Below are 14,973 nucleotides of genomic sequence, written 5' to 3'. Positions count from 1 at the left end.
ATAGTGCACAACAACTGTCAGTTATGTGCGTACTGATAGCGAAGTCAGGTGCAGGAGAGCAGAGATTTGTGAACAGGCTCACACTTTATTTAGGCAAAAGTGCAAAACACGCAAAACAGTCACAAGAATTATGTTTAACAATAAACATCTTCATGAAAAATAACACGGAAAAAACAAGCCAGTCTGGCGCATCAGCAATACACATGTAACACAAACAATCTTACACAAAGACATGATGGGGAACAGAGGAATAAATACATGTAGATTGATTGGGGAATAAAAACCAGGTGTGCAGGGAACAAGACAAAACAAATGGAGCGGCGATGGCTAGAAAACCGGTGACGTCAACTGCCAAACGCTGCTCGAACAAGGAGAGTAGCCGACTTCTGCGGAAGTCGTGACAACAACAAAACACTTTTATCATGGCAACTGGTTTGATACATTCACCTCTGAAGGTAAATCATGTACTTACATTCAGTAATCTTGCTCTGATTTGTCATCCTGAGGGTCCCAGAGATAAAATGTAGCATATTTTTGTTTGATACAATCCATTTTTATATTCAAATGTAGGAACTGGGGTCTACAGTTTTACCCCACTGCTGTCTCTGGCTCCACACCCACCCCGCCCGGCCATCTAGATGTTTGAAGATTAGTGTATTTTCTGTAGGGAAGCTAATGATCAATCATGTATGACATTCCTGGGAGTGTTCAAACCAAGAACATTATTACCATAGCAGTTTTGTATGTTCTCTATAGTTATGTACTTGAAAATGTATAAATTGACCAATTTGGCACATTTGGGCAGAATCCTGGCAGACTTGATGAAAAATATTCTGTAGTGATGTAATTCTTTACTGGATTACACCTAGAATTCTGTCTCAATATATGGCCTTTCTCTTGCATTTCAAAGATGATTAAAAAAAATATGAAAATGCATGTTTTTTTTGTTTGTATTATCTTTTACCAGATCTAATATGTCATATTATCCTACATTAATTTCACATTTCCACAAACTTCAAAGTGTTTCCTTTCAAATGGTATCAAGAATATGCATTTCCTTGCTTCATGTCCTGAGCTACAGGCGGTTAGATTTGGGTATGTCATTTTAGGTGGAAATTTAAAAAAAGGTTAGATCCTTAAAAAAATTAAATGCTAGGCATATTAGATTCCTGGTTGCTCATGTAGTAGTACTGTAGCAATAATACTTGTGTGTTCTGTATCAATCACTTTAAGGACTGTGTAAATAGTTTAGACTAATGTGAAATGGACCAAAAGTTTTGATGTCTCAATATTTCATGGTTCTCAACTGTGTCACTAACTGAGGGAGCCTGGCTCTTCACTGATTTGGAATTCCAGTGATCTCTTGGAATGCTGCTTGAGCACCAGAAGAGGAACTTGCCAATCAGGGGCTCAGTGGGCTGGAAGTGTGCATGATCCCAGCTTCCCTTTAATAAAGGAAATGTTAATTATAAATCAGAGCATGATTAATACAGACATGCTGGCATCATTAGAATCCTGGCTGGACCTAAAAGGAATCGCTCAAACACCTCATCGGAAAATCTCTCACGCCATCTCTCTCAGGCCTCCCTTACACAAGGAACACTCAGTCTCCCTCCAGTAAAATATGTTATTTTCTAATAGATCCTTCCAATCTGTACTGCTACATATCACTCATTCTCTAATTCCTTACCCTCATTCTGAGAGAAGACCACCCTGACACTAACCGTATGTGCTGGTCCCTCTGTTAGGGCTGATCAGTGTCAGTGACGAAGTACACCCCACCACGTGTCAGACAACAGCAACCAAGGTCAAAGCTAGGACATACGCAGGCAGAGAGGTGGGCCAGATGGCCATACAGTGTAGACACTCCATATGGTGATATTCAATATTCGACTGAGACACACGATGATTCTATTCTGTGAATTCTCATACTGTCTCTGTCTCGCCACTGATTTCATTGCAAGGTAAGATTTTAACATACAATGACAAATAGGTTTGAGTCTGTTTCAGCCTTCCTAGCTTTAACTAACTAAATTGTTGTCTCTTCCATGATGATCTGTTGGAAATAAAATGAAAACAGAATGAAACGATGGAATTCAATCTCAGGTTATTCATTTCAAGAGGCTCATCGTCCAAACCAATTCTAAAGAAAAGAGGTATGTAGCTCTGTAATGTGTTTGTCAGAGTGTGTGGCAGACAGTGTATAATCATTTCTATCACTCAGTCAGTCGTGACTTGACTGCAGATTCTTTTCCTATCTTGTCACAGATGTATAATTCACATAACACATTTACAAAATAATAACAGCAATAACAGACACACAAAATAACAATCTCACTCCAAGAAAATGAAGTGCCACAATAGAGCAGCTAAGGACAGAGTTAGACTTAATTTTGTATTCCTCCTTCCTTCCGGCCAGAGCAGAACAGAAAGAAGATGTGTGAGTGAGCTGAGGCCTCTGATATTGCCGACACAGACAGACCCGGTCAGGTTAATCATGGTCAGAGGATGGGGCAGATGAATCAAACCCAGAAACAAAGGCTGCTGGGAGGAGAAAACAAATGTAGAGGAAGAGAAGAAAAGGCCCAAAACAAAGCTTTAAGGCCCAACACGATTGATGGAAGAGAGGAGAGAAAATTGCTACAGTAAGATAAAGAGGGGCTGCAGTAGCTGGGACGGTGATGGTCTGGTGTTAGCAGCGCGGCGCCGTGGGGAGGGGATACAGGGCAGTAATTAAAGCTGTGCGCCGATAGCTGCCCTGCTGGGGCCGGGGTTAAACTGCGGCCATTATGGAGGTAAGACAAGGGCTGCAGCGGGAGGCAGCATCTTAGCAGGGTGACTGTCTGCTGCTGTGATGGATGGAGCACAGGGCCTGCGTTATTAAACCCATTACAGGGATATCTTCTCACCTCTCCATATAAATCTCACCATAAATAATTTATCTTCCACCTACTCTCTTCTCATGGTGTATTTCTTCTGCACTTATATGGACGTATATTACTAAAGACGCACTAAATTTGATCCCCTTGAGATGAGTACTGCAGTTCAATGTCTTCAGTATTTAAAGGGGTTGTTCTGTGATGAAAGCCATTTTTATGTGGTTGAAAGCAAATTATTTAAGTGGAATTTATTCTAGAGCAATAAGAAAACCTTTTTTCACATACCAAAAAAGTATATGATCCTGAGTTAGTGAATTCCACCTTGAGATCTTCAGATCAGGAGGATATAGGACTACTGTAATAGTAAGCGAATACAGTGGGGACAACAAGTGACATTGGCCTAGAGCACATTTTGAAATTCAAAACATTTACAAAGCTTTGTAATACCAACGCATATCACAACAGATGTGGATCGAGTATATACTGTATATGACTACCACCATTTACTGGGCATGGGGACGTTACTACATTACAGGGCTTAACAACAGTCCTCTGCCTTGATAAGCTTACAAACTGAGCATATCATCACAATACCAATTACTTTTCCTTTGCAAAACCTTTTCCTCCTAAACTAGAATTGTAATTAACCCCACAATCTAGAATATGTAAGCTTAAAGTTAAAAGATATAACAGCAACATAACCTACAGTAGATGATTCACAGCCAAACTGTAAACAGCAAGTTAATCACTTGATACTAAGTAAAAAGATGTGCCACCTAAAAGCACAAACAACAGCAGAAAAGAAAAACAGGTCCCCTGTTTTAGTGTGAATTTACGAGTCCCTCCAACTTTAAGTGAATTTAAGCCCATGGAAGACGTGACACAAGGCTTTGTTACTAGGCAACCTGTAGGGTAAAGTCACAGCTTTCTTGTGGAGTGGTGTTGTGTCCACTGTAAACAGGGTCATGGCTAGAAGGGATACAGCTTTTGTCAAAAGTAGATGTTTTATGCATTTTAGCTCACCGTAACCCTAACCCTTTTTCTAAACGTAACCTAATTATCCTAACCTGCTACGTTCTGGTGAAAGATATGATCCCTTATTGATGTTACTTGTTAAATCCAGTTCAATCAGTGTAGATGAAGGGAAGGAGACAGAAGGATTTGGAAGCCTTCAGGCAATCGAGACATGGATTGTGAATGTGCCATTCAGAGGGTGAATGGGCAAGACAGCATATTTAAGTGCCTTTGAAGAGGGCATGGTAGTGGGTGCCAGAAACACCGGTTTGAGTGTGTCAAAAACTGCAACGCTTCTCGATTTTCACCCTTAACAGTTTCCCGTGTGTATCAAGAATGGTCCACCACCCAAAAGACATCCAGGCAACTTGACACAACTGTGGGAAGCATTGGAGTCAACATGGGCAGCATCCCTGTGGAACCCTTTCGACACCTTGTAGAGTCCATTCCCATACAAATTGAGGGTGCTCTGAGGGCAAAAGAGGAAGGTGTTCCTAATGTTTGCACACTCAGTGTAGGGAATAGGGTGCCATTTGGGACACAGTGTGTATCCCTCCTCACAGAAAGCAGATGGGGCACATCTCCATCACGGTGTTATACATAAACATCCCACTATGACACATAACAGAAAGGGAAGGATGGAGGTCTGAGGAGAAGATTTAGAGACTGAGAGCCCCTGACCACCCTCCACCCTGGTAGCATTACATCGGCTGAATCCCAAATGGCATCCTATTCCCTATATAGTGCATACTATATAGGGAATAGGGTGCCATTTGGGAAGCACATACTGTGTGGTTAATGAGGGCTCCACACAGGGAGCAGGGCCACTAATCAATCTCTGTTCCGTAGTGTGACGCTCCTGCTTTCATATCAATCTTCCTGAGAATAGGTGAATATGATTCATTGGCTGTGTGAGGGTGTGCTAAAGGCCGCAAGGCCGGCCTGTTAACCTCTTGCTGGCAGGACACCATTATGAAACAGCCATGCTGAAGAGGAGGAGGAGGAGGAGGAAAGATAAAGAGGAAACTAATTTGCACTTGACTACTCATCTCCACGTTTGAAGAGTTACACACAAACAATTAAACAAATTCATCATGCTTCTGATTAAAATATTCTGTCAATTATATTTGATTTCTATTTCAAATCCAAATAAACAAATAGAGATGTATCTATGAGCCTGTTTCCTACATTTTTGTCCTGGTATTGGTATATACCCTGTATATTTTCTTTTGAATAGGAACTGAGAAAAACGTATCCCAGTAACTATTTATTTCCAGCTGTTTTGAATGGCCTTAATTTAACAAACTGTTCAAAGCTAAAACACTGCCTCACCTATCCACTGTTGATTCTGTTCAGAATAGTAAATACAGCGGGTGACATGTGTGCTGCTGCTGTCATGTTGCTGTCATGCTGCTGCTCATGTTGCATCTCATACTGCTGCTCATGCTGCTGCTCGTGCTGCTGCTCATGATGCTGCTCAAGATGCTGCTCATGTTTGTTCTCATACTGCTGCTCATGTTTTTGCTCATGTTGCTGCTCATCTTGCTGTAATGCTCATGTTCATGTTGCTGCTCATGTTGCTGTTCATGTTGCTTCTCATGCTGTAGCTCATGCTGCTGCTTATGTTGCTGCTCATGAAGCTGCAAATGTTGCTGCTCATACTGCTGCCAATGCTGCTGCTCACGTTGCCGTAATGCTGCTGCTCATGTTGCTGTTTATACTGCTGTGATGTTGCTGCTCATGAAGCTGCTCATGTTGCTGCTCATACTGCTGCTGCTCATGCTGCTGCTCATGTTGCTGCTCATACTGCTGCTCATGTTGCTGCTCATGGTGCTGCTCATGCTGCTGATGATGCTGCTCATGTTTATTCTCAAACTGCAGCTCATGTTGCTGCTCATGTTTTTGCTCATGTTGCTGTTCATGTTGCTGCTCATGCTTCTGCTCATGTTGCTGCTCATGTTGCTGCTCATGACGCTGCTCATGCTGCTGCTCATGGTGCTGCTCATACTGCTGCTCATGCTGCTGCTCATGCTGCTGCCCATGCTGCTGCTCATGCTCCTGTCATGTTGCTGCTCATGCTGCTGCTCATGCTGCTGCTCATGTTTGTTCTCACACTGCTGCTCATGCTGCTGCTCGTGCTGCTGTTCATGTTGCTGCTCATGTTGCTGTTCATGTTGCTTCTCATGCTGTAGCTCATGCTGCTGCTCATGTTGCTGTTCATGTCGCTACTCATGAAGATGCAAATGTTGCTGCTCATGCTGCTGCTAATGTTGCTGCTCATGTTGCTGCTCATGTTGCTGCTCATGATGCTGCTCATGCTGCTGCTATGGTGCTGCTCATACTGCTGCTCATGCTGCTGCTCATGCTGCCCATGCTGCTGCTCATGCTCCTGTCATGTTGCTGCTCATGCTGCTGCTCATGCTGCTGCTCAAGTTTGTTCTCACACTGCTGCTCATGTTTTTGCTCATGTTGCTGCTCATGCTGCTGCTTGTGCTGCTGCTCATGCTGTAGCTCATGCTGCTGCTCATGTTGCTGCTCATGCTGCTGCTCATGTTGCTGCTCATGTTGCTATTCATGTCGCTGCTCATGAAGATGCAAATGTTGCTGCTCATACTGCTGCCAATGCTGCTGCTCATGTTGCTGTAATGTTGCTGCTCATACTGCTGCTCATGCTGCTGCCCATGCTGCTGCTCATGCTCCTGTCATGTTGCTGCTCATGCTGCTGCTCATGCTGCTGCTCATGTTTGTTCTCACACTGCTGCTCATGCTGCTGCTCGTGCTGCTGTTCATGTTGCTGCTCATCTTGCTGTCATGCTCATGTTCATGTTGCTGCTCATGTTGCTGTTCATGTTGCTTCTCATACTGTAGCTCATGCTGCTGCTCATGTTGCTGTTCATGTCGCTGCTTATGAAGATGCAAATGTTGCTGCTCATGCTGCTGCTAATGTTGCTGCTCATGTTGCTGCTCATGATGCTGCTCATGATGCTGCTCATGCTGCTGCTCATGTTGCTGCTATGGTGCTGCTCATACTGCTGCTCATGCTGCTGCTCATGCTGCTGCCCATGCTGCTGCTTATGCTCCTGTCATGCTGCTGCTCATGCTGCTGCTCATGCTGCTGCTCAAGTTTGTTCTCTCACTGCTGCTCATGTTTTTGCTCATGTTGCTGCTCATGCTGCTGCTCGTGCTGCTGCTCATGCTGTAGCTCATGCTGCTGCTCATGTTGCTGCTCATGCTGCTGCTCATGTTGCTGCTCATGTTGCTATTCATGTCGCTGCTCATGAAGATGCAAATGTTGCTGCTCATACTGCTGCCAATGCTGCTGCTCATGTTGCTGTAATGCTGCTGCTCATGATGCTGCTCGTGTTGCTGCTAATATATCTGCTCATGTTGCTGCTCATGTTGCTGCTCATGATGCTGCTAATGTTGCTGCTCATACTGCTGCTCATGCTGCTGATCACGTTGCTGCTCATGCTGCTGCTCATGCTGCTGCTCATGTTTGTTCTCATACTGCTGCTCATGTTTGTTCTCATACTGCTGCTCATGTTGCTGCTCATGTTGCTGTCATGCTACTGTTCATGTTACTGCTCATGTTGCTGCTCACGTTGCTGTTCATGCTGCTGCTCATGTTGCTGCTCATGTTGCTGCTCATGCTGCTGCTCAACTGCTGTTTATGTTGCTGCTCATGCTGCTTCATGTTGCTACTCTTGCTGCTGCTCATGCTGCTGCTCATGTTGCTGCTCATTCTGCTTCTCATGTAGCTGTTCAATTCCATTGTGTGTGGACCATGAACTCAATGCATTGACTAGCACAAACCACCCCAGTGGTCCATAAGGGATCCCTTAGATTGGTCGGAAGGGAGGTGGGGGCATTACAAACCACCCTATCCGTCCACCATAAATACCCCCTAATTGTTTCTGTGGCACGGAAATATGGATGTCTTGAGAGAACCCACACAACACATTACCAGCCAGACAACAACAGTCTTCAGTGCATTCCAAGGCAACCTCGTAAGACTCTCCTGTTCACCTCAGAGTCGGACGAGGGCCATAAAACAACCACATAATGCATCGCAAAATGCTAACTTGATGAACATTTGAAACCACTGGCACCCTGAAAATGTACCTCATGGCTTTGAAATTGCTCATGAAGTCATCATGAAAACAATAGGTCCCTGCTCTAATGGCTTGATTAGGCCAAATGTGCTGACGTTTCAGTTGTGGTGGTAAAAAGCATTAGCGGTTTGGTATAACTTTGCTGGAAGACAAATTGATATGACAAGATGGGTAGTAGTTCCATCAAGAACATATTTTACTGATAGGCCAGAGGTATAAAATAACGGATTTCCTTAATGCCCTCCTGGGTAAAGTTATGTCTCCCTCTGCATTTTTCTCAAATTGGGTAAAAAGTCCATTACAACACCTCTGACTACTTTCTTGGTGTATCATCATCACCTAGAAATGTGTGTTCCAGACAGACCGTGTTTGTAACACAGAATTTGGACCAGCAAATTTGATTACCAGTGTGTATTGTCCCACTAGGGGGCTTGAAAATCTAAATGGAGGTCCTTAAGCTGTTTTGGAGGAAGCACTAAGACGTTTACTCAAAGTCAATTTGACTAAATAAATCCATAACAAATAGTTTCTGAAAACTGCAGGATGAGAGGAAATAAGGAGCGAAATAAGCCATTCAAGCAAAAACATATGGAAGACAGATTGTTCACAGACATATTTGCTGCAGGAGACGATGCCATTGATTTTGGCTGGAGTTGGAACTACAGTATTTTATTGATTTACGGAGGCTGCTTGTTTGTGCCTTTCTGCTTGGCCCTCTGGGAGAAAGCTCTGAGCAACATTAGGGAGGGAGAGAGATCGAGGGATGACGAGAGAGAGAGGGATGGAAAGCGAGAAAGGTACAGTATATAGAAATATAAACTACTCAGGACAAAGTCCAGGCAGGCCTGCAGGCAACGGTGACCAGCGGGGATCCCTCAGCACACTGCCTATAAGAAAGCCATTGTAATGGTTCAGAATGCTACAGACTTTACCTGGCTGAGGGCTGCACACTGAACTGGTGGGGAGGTGTTGTGTTCACAGCTATGCAATTTCTCTCTCCGTCAGGCCCACATCAGAGCTCCACTGCTCTTTGACCCCTTATTTAGAGGCCCTCCAACTGCCTGTTTGACTGCACTTGACCCCTATCAGAGAAAGGCACCCTGTCGGCGGGTGTGAGGGGGTGTGATGGGATATTACCTACATCCTGTGGTTGGCAACTTACCTCTGCTCTCCTTTAGTTAACAGGGGCACTTCTAGGAAGATAAGGCTGCTGAGAGAGAGAGAGAAAGAGAGAGAGAGAGAATAGAGATAGAGAGAGAGAGAGAGCAAGAGAGATTGGTTGTTGGACATGAACGACTGTAAAAACACCAGCAAATCAGTTCCAACTTGTTTAATTTGTGAAATCTGTTCCAAAGTATTCCCATACATAATAGAGAGGTATATGCAATCGTATACACATTTAGGCAAGGTTTGAAATAATCATGTTTTAGTCAAATATTATATCTGTTTGGGCTTCTTGCGGTCAAGTTGCAGACTACAAATTATTTGTATTTATTTTCTGTCCCTCTGACCATCCGGTCAGGAATAAAAATCGGCCCGCGGCAGAATCTAGCTGTAAATGCTAAATGCTGCTGCTACTGTTAATTATCTACCCTGTTGCCAAGTCATTTTATTCATAGTTATATGTGCATATCGGTACTGGTACACAGTGTATATGGCCAAGTTATTGTTACTCATTGTGTATTTATTATTAATTTTATTATTACATGTTATTAGTTTTCTATTATTTCTCTATTTTCTTTCTTTCTGTATTTTTAGGAAGGGCCCGTAAGTGAGCATTTCACTGTTAGTCTATACCTGTTGTTGACAAAAAATGTCATTATAACTGATTTTATTTTGCTGTACAGATGTAAGATCTTAATTTGATCACCCTGTTGCAGGATAACTTTTCTTCAATGCAGAACACTTGTAGTGTATGTTAGGTTTAAAAAGGCTTCTGAAGTTTGTAATTAAAATTTCAGACTTGATTATCCCTTTTGAAAAATGTATCAACCCCTACAAAAATGACCTTTCATTATGTTACTAGATCCTCCTTCTCACAGCATATTTATATTCGATCCTAGTCAAGTTGGTTGGAGTAGGTGAGGCAGGAGGGCAGAGCACTATTACAGGTTTAATACATCAAACAATGTAAAGAACACTGCTGGTTGATTTCCCTTGACCATACACAATCATCCAGAAATAGAGAACATCGTTCTGGTGTTCTATATTTCTGGAAATGTTTTTCTATGGCTAGAAGGTTATTAGCAGTCAATATTTACACAGTTGTTGTTTTAGTTTTTGAATTGATGTATTAGAACTCTTTCTCTTTAGTAAAATATGATTCCATTGCCAGTCAACAATAGGACACCACACACAGGAGGAAAAGCCTCATTGTACTCCAGTTTTTGTGACTGTTATAACATCTCCACTAGTAGAGTAGATTTTATCCTACCCATGGGTCCAATCACAGTGCCATTTATCGAGCGTGAACGCTATCGGATCATAACAAGCTCAGTGTAAACTCCTTAATGGAAGCCGTCTGTTTAGTGACCTATCTGAGCAGGCAGAGAGAAACTCATAATGCCTATCACAGGCCACGTTAATGGCTCTTAGCTGTAGCTATTAAATAAGTACACAGAGTGGCCCAACAATGGAAGCAGTCCCTTCCACACCCTCTGCTCTCATATTGCATATGACTAATGAACAAGGCTTTTACTCTGAAAGAGGAGGTCTAATAGCTGTGTTGTCTTCCTGCTTGGGGAGACTCAGTCAACCTACAAGAAGATGGTGCCCAGAACATTTACTAATGGATACATCCTTATGGTTTAGTTGTTTAGATTACAGTCTGTGTTGTGCCGTGATGCACACTTAAAAATACAGCACCTGTACAAAATCTAAATTCAGCCATTTTTCTATGCATTTAAAAAAAAATGTAATCTGTTTCCTAAACTAGCTGAAAAGACACCATTTGCCTTATAGTCTGGATCTGTCCATTGAACAGCAAATGGATGGAGGTTGTAGGGGAGGTGATTGGCAAGGTGTCACCTACAGCCTCCTTTGAGAAGTTGCAAAGCAGCACTGCGATGGTAAGTTATTAGATCTTTACTCCTCTCATTGTGCCTGCCTGCCTGCTGACTCCTCCTGATTTATTCTCAGTGTGAAGACAAGCTCCCTTTCACCTCCCAGCCATATTAATCACCCATGACAAATCACACAAACATAGCCAGTCAGATCTGCAACTTCCAGCAAAGGCACTTCAAAAGTGGCTCTCAGTTCAGCATTATAATGGTGATGCAAATCAAAACAGCATTAAATTCTGACACAAACAAGAAGCATATTCTACTAATGGGGTTTTCCACTTAGATGTAAAGGTTTTGGTTGCTTGGTTGCTCAATTTGCCATGTATCAAGTCTCCTCTGAGGTCTCTCAGGTTTGCACTAACGGCAAGAAAAAAGTCTCTGTAAGGGCACTCTGATGTGAGCCTTAGGGTAATGAGGAACTTGCTGACGAATCTTATGGGAAATTGACACTTAGAGTTGATAGGGAAACTGCAGTTGATTTGTATACCATGAATAGTGAATTTAAAGGGGACCATCACTTTATCCCAGATGTTTGATTGAATAACATAACCTTATTCTGAAAAATACCTTATCTCAGCAGACTTGAAATTGAAATAAATATTTTAAAACCCATAATGAAACCCATTTTGACTTAATAAGGTGGTGATGTGGTTTTTCAACAGTACAGGTAGATTATAAATCCATCTTCGTACTCCTTGATGTAGTCTTATTTACAACATGGCTAGCCATTACTTTTGGGATATTAAAAGGCTATTTTCTAAGAGTGCCCCCCAACAAAATAAAGCATCTCCTAAGAGCATTCACTTTTATGTGTATGGTAAAATAACAGGTGTCTTGGCAGCAAAGGAAGTGAAAAGTTTTTTTTTTTTAAAGAATCAGACTCTCTAAGGTTTCACAACGTGACATGGCTGACATAGTGACCTAAGCAAGAAAAATGATTTCATTTGTTCTGAGACACATCCATTTCACACTGTACATGGACTTTTTAATTTTTTTTATTGTGTTATTGACTGTACGCTTGTTTATTCCATGTGTAACTCTGTGTTGTTGTTTGTGTCACACTGCTTTGCTTTATCTTGGCCAGGTCACAGTTGTAAATGAGAACTTGTTCTCAACTAGCCTACCTGGTTAAATAAAGGTGAAATAAAAAATAAAAAATAACTTCATCATGGTGCCGACTTGAAGTTCAAAGACTGCGGTGTCCCATCAAGGCTCTTCAATGCCACTGTTAGCATAATACTTCCCCAAGGATGTTCTCAGGGGAAAACACTCAAAAGACCTCTCTCTCTCTCTTCTTCAGCTATACAAATGATCTCCAATAAAAATAACCATCCCAACCAAGTGCTAAAAGCCTACGCAGACCACAAAACTGTCCAAACAACCATATTTCTGCAGTTCTTAGATACAGTAGTATCTGTAATTAGCTGTAATTAAACCACTGTGCTATAGTAATGAGCTCCTTTGAGTCCCGTGCCTTCAGAAAGAAAGTTAAATAAAACAGAGGATTGTAAGTCTTAATTAATTTATTAATAACTTCGGCATAACTTCAAAGAGGAAAGTGGACAGCTACTGTATGATTTCACAAGCTATGTTGCTTTGTTCTAGAAGTGATTATTTCACAGTGTTCTGATATACCCCATGATGACTCAACAGAGGATAATAGTTGAAGAGTAAGCTATTTATTGACGGTCTCCCCTGTCATTTCACCAGTCACCTCCCTCCCTCTCTGTCTTGACCTGTCACTCAGTCATGCGTGGAAGACTCAGTCCACCATCCTGCTGTCTCCCGGAGCACCTGGTCTGGCCCATCAGACACACACTGAGGCCAAGTCAGGTATAGGCACGAGGCATGCTGACACATCTTTAACCCTGGAGTCCCACTTAATCATGCTGGCCAGCCTCACATACACCAGGGTTCCTACGGGGGAACTGCCAGTTAATGAACTCTGGGAAGTCCAGCACTCTGGATTATTGGTGAACATGCCCACTGCAGTAATTGACAGGGCTGCAATTGAAAGCAAAATGTAGCAAGAGGGAAATCTGTCGTCTACAGCTCTGGTCAATATTGTTTTAGCACGTTGGGAGGCTGGTATCAGAAGTCTGCAGCCTCACATTATTATGTGCTGCTAGTTTCTCTCTTTTTGTTCGTCTCCAACGGCCTGTAGGGGATTTGTTTTTGACTTTCAGTGGAAACATTAGAAACACTTGGGTGGACTGACTGTAAGCTCCAAGAACACCCGGTTGTCTAAGGACATAGCAACTCTGTTTTGGGGTCCACTGAGGACTGATATTGACACATCTTTGGACATAAAACCAAAGAGCTGTACTACAGTAGATATGAGACTCTATGTTGCTTAAAGACCCATGCCAGCCTCCTCTTCTCCCCACAACACTCTAAACCTCATATGAGATGGTGGATCATGCACAGGTTTGGATGATAATGAAGATCCTGTTGTGAAAATATATCATAATTATAAATTGGCCTTTTGGGGCCTCCTGAGGTGTCTAGGTGATGAATCTGGACTGTGTTGCTTGGTGACACCTGTGTGACGGTGTTGGTATGTGTACCTCTGTGTGTGTGTGTGTGTGTGTGTGTGTGTGTGTGTGTGCGTGCGTGCGTGCGTGCGTGCGTGCGTGCGTGCGTGCGTGCGTGGTGAGGGAATAATGTCGGCCAACTCAGCACCCCCAGTAGCCCAGGTCCATCTTTCATGGCTCCCTGTCCTGAGTGGACTAGTTCTGGATGGCAGTAAATACCTCCAGGAGGGTGACCTCAATTTCACCTGGCTGCACACTTCCCCTACAATTATTCTACTTGGGTCCCATGTTACTGAGCCGAGCGTGGGCAGTGCCAGCCAGCGTTGGGGCATAATGACCTCAAAGAAGCTGTCTCTACAGTACCAAGCTGAAGACAGACAGGGGAGGGCAAGCAGGCAGAATACATTAGTGCAGGGTAAGATAGTTATTAGATCAACTTGTGCACTAACAAGGCTCTTGTCTCTCTTCCCTGCCATTAAAGGAAGGGAGGATGTTTGGGGAGGATGGAGGAGGATGTGGTCTCTGTTGTGGGATGGGATTTCTTGGTTCTGGCAGAGCCATTAAAAACATAATTGCTGAGGTTTTTTGCTTCATGGCTTTTCACTGAAGATGAAATGGAGCGACGTGGACAGTACAGACAGAACCTTCTTAGTCAATTAATGGACATATCTTTCCTTTTTGGCTCCACTCTGATTTCAGATAGAATAAATAATTGAATAGGGTGTGTACAAATACATTTGGATTTGGTCAAAGCCCTGATATTGAGAATGTTAACAAGATAAGAGGCTGACCGACATCAGAGCAGGACTCTAGTTTATCACTATATCACCATCTGTTTGGGTCGCTGGGAGCTGCAGGCAAGTCATACAAAATGTCAAAGGATCTCTTAGTTCCCGCTGTGTTACTTTCCTGACAAATGTGCTATGTTGAGGTGGGAAACTTTGTTGGAATAATGTATTTGAATGAACCTGTGCTTAACTTCTAAACTCCACGTGTGGTGGGTGTGAAGAGATAAAGCAACGGGTGGACTTTTGGTCTTTGATTTACTGCACTGCAGAAACCTACATCTCAAAAACAGCCAAAGTGGTACAATAATTGCACTGTAACTGAGATAAAAGCTAGAGACAGTGTTTTCATTACATTGATTCACATTAGAGTGAAATATTTAAGCATATCTTATCAGTCCAAAGTGTTTTACATTGACACCATAGAAAGAGACATACTGTATACGATATAAGGATTCCTCTTTGTCCATTGTTCTTCTGCATCATTCTATTGCCAGTGACAGTACGCTGAACCCCACTCTTCAGATGGCAACTTCTCAAGACAGAACCAGTCTCTGTAGAGTCTTTTCCATTCCAATTGGACGATG

The 14,973-nt window shown here is 42.8% G+C and overlaps 1 long non-coding RNA gene across 1 annotated transcript in view; it reads right to left on the bottom strand.

Annotated features, from left to right (window-relative positions):
* Positions 1-1,312: 1,312 nt before the first annotated feature.
* LOC149985446 (uncharacterized) overlaps positions 1,313-14,973 on the bottom strand; it is a 273,803-nt gene continuing 260,142 nt past the window's right edge. Inside the window, exons 3-4 of the long non-coding RNA XR_016489293.1 lie at positions 9,168-9,215; positions 1,313-1,445 (exon numbers count right to left, since the gene is read on the bottom strand). This is a non-coding gene — a long non-coding RNA (uncharacterized LOC149985446). The remainder of the gene's footprint in view (positions 1,446-9,167; positions 9,216-14,973) is intronic.

Source organism: Oncorhynchus mykiss, chromosome 1 (assembly GCF_057628025.1).
Source record: "Oncorhynchus mykiss isolate SJ-2025 chromosome 1, ASM5762802v1, whole genome shotgun sequence".
Taxonomy (NCBI): Eukaryota; Metazoa; Chordata; class Actinopteri; order Salmoniformes; family Salmonidae; genus Oncorhynchus; species Oncorhynchus mykiss.
This window is presented reverse-complemented; position numbering and strand designations above follow the sequence as displayed.